Source organism: Pinus tabuliformis, chromosome Q, assembly GCF_031772625.1.
Source record: "Pinus tabuliformis cultivar Carrire ecotype Pingquan chromosome Q, CPIR1, whole genome shotgun sequence".
In the NCBI taxonomy this organism is placed as follows: Eukaryota; Viridiplantae; Streptophyta; class Pinopsida; order Pinales; family Pinaceae; genus Pinus; species Pinus tabuliformis.
The window spans coordinates 1,082,093,438-1,082,102,842 of NC_142296.1; positions in this window are offsets into that span (position 1 = coordinate 1,082,093,438).

Below are 9,405 nucleotides of genomic sequence, written 5' to 3' on the forward strand. Positions count from 1 at the left end.
AGACTGGCAGCTATATATTGAAGCCCTCACACAGGCCCACATTCGATTAACAGAGGAGCCTGACGAAATCATCTGGGCCCTTGCCAAGACAGGTCTTTACTCCCCAAAAGAAGGATACATCTGCCTCATGGATCCCCATAAACCTCAATCTATTGACCCTAATTGGAAATCCTTTTGGAAACTCAAGGCTGCCCCTCGCACTCGCCTATTAATGTGGAATATACTCTTAGACAAGATCCCTACGGGTGCCAATCTGATGAAGAGATCCTTCCATGGCCCCTTCTGATGCCATCTGTGTCGTATGCTTGATGAGAACACCGAACATCTCTTCCTGAATTGCACTTCATCTAAAGAGTTATGGATCGGTATATCTGCTCACTACCCTTCCTTACTCCCTTGGCAAGGCAACAATATCCAAGATGCTTGGAACTCATGGTGCCTTGCCCATAAAGGCAAAGCCAGGAACATGCCTCTTCTTGTCAACTAGGCCATCTGGGTAGCTAGGAATCAGTCCATCTTCAATCTTAGAGAACCACACTGGCCATCCATCACTCAGCACATAATCTCAGATTATGATCACCTTCCAGAAGAGGACCCCGTAGCCCCTCAACGCATCATCACCCCAGAGATCATTGATAAATCTAAACCTTGGGCATATTTTGATGGTTCAGCCCAGGAAGCAGGCTGTGGAGGGGGGCTTATCTTACACCTGAATGATAAACAATGCTTCAAAATCCAAATAAACTTGGGGAAGGGCACGAACAATTTTGCTGAACTTTGCTCTGCAAAACACCTCATATATTTTGCATTATCTCATCATTGTACACATCTGCAGTTATTTGGTGATTCAAAAATCGTATGTAATTGGCTAAATAATGCATCTCATTGCAATGCATATTCTCTCAGACATATCCTGGAGGAAGCTCACAGATTGATAAACATATTTGACTCTTTTGTCTGTCGACATATCTACAGGGAACAAAACACGGAGGCTGACCAACTATCAAAAGAGGCAACGCATCTTCAGGACAATGTCTGGTTGATACAGGAGGAGATTGATGGTACCCACCATCAATATTACCACAGACCGTTTATAGAACAGGGACAAATTGGGCTTTAAGCCCATGTTTTTTGTAGTGCTCATTGTAAAAACATGTTTTATTTTTTTATATCTATCAGTCGGCTGTAGAAACAGTTCTTGTATAGACAGACATAGTACTCTCTCTGTATAGAGAAGATATATATATATTTGCTTCTTTTTCCCTCTAGCTGTTGAGGGCAGTTTTGATATAACGCTGACTCCAGACTCCCTGCGAGGAGTTTCACCACTCAGCAGTTTAAGTTTTTGTTAAACAGACTTATACGTCTCCTGATAAGGCAAGTAATGCCTCCATATGCATATGCCTCGGCATCTACAAAATGTAATTTCTTAAGTTAATAGAAATTACGACTTTTTCCAAGGGAAAAAAATTATAGCACTACCAACGATCATATTTTTGACAAGTTGCACCAGACCCACCCTTGCCACGCAACCACCCGCTCTATGTCGCAGCTTCCTCCAGTTGCACCGGGCTCTCGAACATCGCGCAACTTTGAGACTTTGACACAACTAACTTTCGGCAGAGTTTTTTAGAGTCCCATGCTTCCTTTCAACTATCTGAAGTACTAAGAATTTTCTGCATCCATATAGTCATTGTGAAATCTTAGGGACGAAATCATCCCGGTATATCTTCAATCGACTGCCATTCATACATCCATGGAATAGTTCTTCATTCAGCTTTGCGAGCTGAACTACGCCACCATCGAAGTTATTTTTAACAATGTAGGGTCCCAACCAATGCATTTTGAACTTACCTGGGAACTTCACAAACTTACTATCATATAACAAAACCAAGTCGCCATTCTTAAAGGTTCATTGCTTGATATGTCGATCGTGACAGGATTTTTCCCTAGCCTTCTATAGTTTTTGATGGAAACCTGCAATGAAATGATCTTCTTCGAGTGCGATCAGTTGTTCCAATCCTTCCTCCATAATGTCATTGTCTTCCATGCTTGTGACTATCGCAATTCTCAGACTTGGCACTATGTATTCCATAGGCATGAAAACTTACTACCCATAAACTAATATGAATGGAGTTTGTCCTATCAGTTTCTTACAGGTGATCCTGTAAAGCCAGAGCACTACCGGTATACACACATCCAAATCATTTATATTGAAATTATAGACCTTCGTCAAAGCATTTTCCAAAATCTTGTTGAAAGCTTCCACGGTACCATTCGCCTATGGACGATAAGGCGTAATTTTCTGATCGTGTACATGGAACTCAATCATCAATGCTTCAATCATGTCATGTAAAAAATGTGATCCTCTGTCACTCATCAGGATCTTTGGATAGCCAAATCTTGACAAAATGTACTCAAGCATGAAATGCACAGCAGTATCTGTGCTGCAATCTTTTACTCGCTTCGTCTCAGCCCACCTGCTTAGATATCATGTTGCAATAATAATATATCACACACCCGTCTTCTTACCTAGTGGGTTGATTGGTCCTATGAAATCAATTACTCGTTTCTTAAAAGCTTGCAGAGTGCGTTATGGATTCAATGGAAATTTGTCCCGCTTTGATGGTCTACCAGTCCTCTGGCAAAAATTGCAGTTAGTGCAATACTCCTTCGAATCTTTGTGTACCGTGGGCCACCACAAACCTGCTCTTAAGATCTTCTGCGCGGTGAATTTCCCTACATAGTGGCCTCCTATGACACCACCATATGCTTTAGCTAGAATATTATGTCTTTCATACTCATTAACATATCTATGTTATATCTCATCTAGACCCATTTTGTACAACTGTCCTACGATCAAGGAAAAGTCCGTAGCTCGAACTACCAATTCTTTCTTTTGCTGTGATATATACTCTACGGGAGCTACGCCAGTAGCCAAAAACAAAATGATGTTGGTGAAGTGATCATCATCTACTCTTATTGTGAAGAGTTGTGCATCAGGTAGTCCTTCCTCGCTATTTGTAGGTTCTTCGCCATTCTCAATTCTTGATAGATGGTCTGGTTTGGCATTCAATTTACCTGGCTTGATGATTATTTCAAAATCATACTCTTGGAAGAAAATGAGCCATTACCAAATCTTTCCCCCCAACACAGGCTTGTTGACTAGGTACTTTAATGCAGAATGATCTGTGAAAATTTTAAAGTGTGCACATAATAAATAATGTCTAAATTTCTGTAGAACATATACCATGGCCAACCCTTTGCACTCAGTCGTAGAATAATTTTTCTCCGCCTTCGACAATTTTTAACTGGCAAATGCAATTGGGTGTTCAAATTTTCCTTCATCGTGCTGGGTCAATACAGTACCCAAATCTATGCATGAGGCATCTACGTGGACATGAAACTCTTTCTTCCAATCTGGAAACACCAGAATTGGTGCAGTAACCATATTTTCTTTCTAAAGATCGAATCTCCTTTGGCAGTCCTCATCCTAACAAAAGAGAACGTCCTTTTTCAATAGCTTCTCCATCGATGAAGTGATCTGCGCGTAGGCCTTTATAAACTTTTGATAATATCCCATGTGTCCTACAGTGGTGGGCAACTGCTTCAAACTCTTTGGTGGATTTGAGTTGAGGATAACAACAATTTTGGCAGGGTCGACCATCAACCCCTGGTTGCCCACAACATGGCCCAACAATATTCCATATGGTACACAGAATATACACTTGTTAAGGTTCAACAATATTTGGTATTTTTTGCAAACATCCAACATTAAGCATAGGCTCGACACATGCTTCTTCAATAACCCAAACCTAGTCCAACCATCAAAGTATACTTCCAGAAATTTATGAATAAACTCCTTAAACGCTAGGATGACCACTATGGAAAATATTGTAGGTGCATTTTTCAACACAAACAACATTACAGTATACTGAAATGATCCCCATTCAGTGGAAAATATTGTCTTACTTCGATCTTCTGGTGTGATCTTGATCTAGTGGTATCCTGAAAACCAATCCGTGAAAGAATAAGCCTCATGCCCTCCTATATACTCTAGAACCTCGTTAGTGAACGATGCAGGGAACGGATCATTCACACAGGTGTCATTCAACTTCCTTAGATCCACATAGATCCTTATTTCACCTTTGGTCTTCTTTTCTTGTACAACCATCGGGCTTACCCATCTAGACTCTTATACTAGCTCAATTATCCCAGCTACAACCATCTTCACAAGTTCTTCCTTCACCTTATCTTTGTATTTTGGGTTAAACCAATAAGGTCGCTACTTCACAGGCTTATCATCTGGTTTCAATGTGATTTTCATAACCCCCAAATCACCCGCAATACCTTTGAGCTTAGAAAAATTCATCAGGAATAGTTCATAATATTCATGTAATAGGTTAGCAACTTTACCAACTGTATCTTCGTCTCAATAATCGCTGATGCGCACAAACTTTGGTGATTCCTCAGTCCCTATATTGATCTGCCTTTTTTTCACTAGTTGTGTCACATCAGGTATCTCAACATTCGGTCCTGTAACTTCGCATTGTCCTTATGATTCAGGTAGAGTGACGTTACATGGATATTCTTCACCCTCTTCTGCAATTATGTTGTAACATTCGAGTGCGTGTTGCACCTGCACATTCCAATCCGGTTTAACTCGAGCCAACACTTCAATTGGTATTCTAAAAATAGTTGTGCAGATCTCTTGAAGGGCATCATCTATACATTCGACCCATCCTCAAAACTAAAAGTCAATATAAAACTTTCCTTCATTTCATGCCAGTCAGCGATGCCATGGCACAGTTCTATTTCAAGATACCAGTTCATAGGTATTACATCTAATGTGTGGAAAGAGATATGTACCCATTTTGGTTGTGGTTCTTCACCCCATGTAGTAGTCCAGTGAGCCAGATGCTCGTGTGAATCATTCTTTCTAGTATACTTTTCTACAAGTCTCGTATTCACATACCTAAACTTGAGCCTCATAAATCTTTGATATTCCCTCCAATATGCTATATTATGTTTGTGCATGCCCCACCATCATGCAGGTGTAGACCGCAGAGCTATATCTAGAGATTGGAACCTTTCTTCCTCTGGGACATCTCTTTCAAATTCATCTAAAAGGATATTAACATCCCCTATTCCATCACAGTATAGTAAGTTACGAACCTCTGATGAGATACAATGAAGAGATTTCATCAGTCTATTACAATGCAGCGTAGAGACTTCATGTAACTAGTTCTACTAATGCTCCATTTCCTTGTCAGAGTCTGAAACACAGGAACTATCCTTCTCCGAGCTAATTCTTCCATCTGCAGTGGGATTGATCCAATCTTCATTTCACACAGTTAACTTGTAGATGTTCTCAATATTCTCATTTTCATAATCTTCGCAGATTGGTTATGTGTATCGTGCTCCTTCAGAGGGATCTATAGGAATAAAATCCCTCATTCTGTTCTTCTCAAATACCTTGCTCCATCGTTTCAAGTTAATTATAGCATCCATATCAAATTCCCAGTCAATTCATAGTAAACATGGGTATGGATTACTATCATCAACGATCTCAATGACTTCAAAATCTTCTATTACATTGACTCCCTCAATATCTACAACGACCCCATGTAGTCGACCCATTGGAATAATATTATGTTAGTTCGCCATGCGCAGCTAGATTGGTGACCATTGTAACTTTGGTTGTCCCATCCACTCCCATGTCTGCTTAGGTAGGGCATTCACATTTGATCCTAGATCCAGGATTACCTGATCCATTTCAAATTCTCTGATCTACATAGTCAATCTCATTTCTCGACATGTTCTATTTTTGTTTCCATAGATCTTCTTTATTGTGCATTGTTTCGTTCTAGGATTTTTTTTCCAACAAAGTTGTCAATCAACTCTTGTAACCCTTCTACTGCTTTCTGATCTCTTAACAACTTCATGCAGGTCTGTAAAAAGGACTTCAAAACAGTCAAATCAGGATTTTCTATCATTGTTTCAGGCTGGTTCTTAGGTGGAATTAACTGCATAGGTTTCTTCGACGTCGAAGCTCTTGGATCCATGAAACTTTTCTTTGCCTCCATGAAAGTTTCCTTTTTTCTCTGTATATTGAATCCAATGTTCTTAATTCCAGCTATCCTGACCCAGGTATCCACCTTAGGCTATTCTCCTTTTGCTTTGATAATGGCATTCTTAGATGTGGCAGCAGTGCAGCGATGTACCATTCTTTATGTACTTCATGAGTAATCTGTAAATTCTAGGTGTCAGTGTATGCAGTAGAGGTGGAGGTGGAGGGGGAATGGATGGATGGGGAATGGATGGATGGGGAACCCCAGACATACACTAACTTCCTGATTGTGACACACCTACAGGTGTACTAGGGTTACTCCTTCCTTCGTCACTGCTTGAATCACCTAATAGAGGATTGTAACCGATTTCAGATCCGTATATTTTCCCACTTCGCGTAGTCCCAAGCTGGCTTTTCTTAAACATCAATTCACTCATGTACACCCTTTTCGCATAGTAAAATTTTAATCTAGAGCTTTAATGAGCTCAAGAAGTTACCTTGCGAACCTTTGAAAAATATTCTCTCGGCTTCGCTATAAGATACTGACGTGTTAATTGCGATTTTTGTGATGAACCCTCCCAAAATTCTATCAATATAGAAGTCTACAGCTCTTTTGATCTTAGTATCAATCTCTTTTGAGCTTCTTGACCAATTCTGGGGTCCAAACGAGATTCTTATCATGCTTCAAGCAAGGTTGACTATCAACTAATTTTGCAAGCCACTCATACAATTCGTCAGGCAAAGAACAAAAAAAGATCTCATGTTGTTCTCTATAAATGTACCTTTGTAACCAAACTTCTGTCAATAAACGTGAATTTTTGTTTTCCTGTACTGCAAACTCGCGCTCCTTTCGCTCAACTCAATTTTGGATTTCCTTCTTAATCGATTGCCACATTCACATCCCTCAAACAGATCCTGGTCCCAGTAACAGAACCATTTGTTGGCTTCGAGGGCTTAGATCCAGGTTCGAAGTTAGCCTGTGTTAACCAACAAAACCCTATATTATCGTCCCTTTCAAAAATGACCTATGCACGGTATATCATAGTCTCACCCGAGGTAATATGGGGGGATGCTAGAAATAGGTTTCTGCACCTAGAGGGGTATGAGTCTGGCTGGAGGGTTTCTTCTAATCTAGGGCTCAATTCAACCTTCGCGACCCATTAAATTCATAAACACAGTCATAGAACAGTTTCCTTGCTTAACATATTCATAAGTTGCACGTAACTACTTATATATGTATTATTTGGCATAAATAACAATACCCAGGTCTTCGCGATGCAATTATATGAAAAATATGCTACAACGAACAATATTCAAACATAGGTATATAAACTTTAAAACAAATAACATAACTTAGATATGCTTCCAAATATTCTTTTATTACTTCAATTCTTCGATAATATAGACTACTTTACTAGGTGTGTTGAATCTATTCCCACATTCAATAATATTGTTGATAACACTGCTTGATTTTTCTTCAACCATGTTATACATTGATTTGGAATTCCCAAAGAAATAGCCTCAAACCATGGAAAACATTTTAAGAATGATATTTTCCAGCAATTATCTCAACTCCTTGGATTTTCCCATGAGTTTTCTTCCCCATACTTCCCGCACTCCAATGGCCAGGTATAAGTTGCAAACAAGGTACTCAAGACAATGTTGCAGTGTATGGTGAAAAAACACAAAACAAATTAGCACCACATGTTTTTCCCAACCATGTGGGCATATGGTACCTCAATCAAAGTATCCACGGGCTTTACACCTTTTCACCTAGTTTATGAGGTCAAATCCATACTCCCTATTGAGTGTGACATCCCCACCATATGCATGGCCATCAAGCTTCTCTGAGACACTTCGACATTATAGAAAATACTCGTCTGATTGGAACATACTAAAAAAATTCAACAAAAATACCTCTAGCACAATGAATCCTGCTCTCACCCCTCCCCCGCAGCCCAATGGGCCCATGGGGGTGGAGACCTGTGGGGGTGGAGACCCGATTCTGAGAATCGGGCCTCCATCCCCACAGGCCTGTTGGGATTCCAGGGTGGGGCGAGAGGGGTTGTTGCATCCCCCTCCCGCCCCACCCTCGCGACCCAACGGGCCCTAGGGAGTGGAGGCTTGATTCTCGTAATTGGGGCTTCACCCCCATGGGCCACATGGGTCATGGGGGTGGGGCAAAGGGGCTACGCAAATTGGGTCTCCACCCCCACTGGCCTGATGGGCCATGGGGGTGGGGCGGAGGGGCTATGTGAATCGAGTCTCCACCCCCATAGGCCCGATGGGCCGTGAGGGTGGGGTAGGAGGCGGTTCCATTTTTTTAGTTTTTTAATTTTTTTTTAATTAAAAGGTTATGTTTTACAAAATTATTTATGATTTATGATTATTTATCATTTTTAGATTTTGTTTCGTTTTGTTTGTTTATTTAAGCTATTTTTTTTAATTTACTGATTTATATATATGTGTATATTTTTTGCAGTAAAATGGCATCAAAGAAGATTTCTGTATATATTTCTGGACCAAAAAATTGCTAAAATTAAAGGTGGATCCTCAAAAAACATTGTTGAACGAACCAAACCTAAGCTAATAACTACAAATCTATCAAGTGCCTCAAACGATAAGAAGACGATTTCATATTGGAAGAAATCAAAAGAAGTGAATCTTATGGAAAATGTATGGTATGTGAAAGATAGAGAAGGTGAACAACAGCTGCAAATATACATATATGTTGATATCCCTAATGATAGTGGACTTTATGAGGTGCTGGAAAAATTCATAGACATTTGTTTGATACTGGACATTGAAGTTGTTTATGTACTTACAAAGCCGCCCAAGTCACATGACAAGATTAAATATCAGTTATCATTGTCAATGTATGACATGACAAAGGAATCTACAAAGATGTTTAAAAAAATTATAAATGACATTGCACAAGATATGGTAAGTATTGTTATTTATATTTATGTGTTTTGCGTTATTGTAGCTATATCATTATATTTTTATAACTTAGTTTTTATTAACCTATGATATTTTGTTTGACAGAATTTTATTGAAAATATTTCAATTATGTTGGAAGGCATTCATTTCATAAAGCAAGATAGTATGATTGTTTTTAGTGCTTTCTACTTAGGGTCAGAAGAAGATATGGAAAACAAGAAAAAAATAGTAATTCATGATGCTACAAGACTACATCCAATGGATCAGCAAAGAATGTCTATAGTGGATAAATCTAGCAAAGGTATACAAGTTACTTTTGAATATGAGGAAGTTGAAACTAACGCTGAAGAATGTGTTGCCATTACTGAGGATGACATTGGAACTGATGTTAGAAA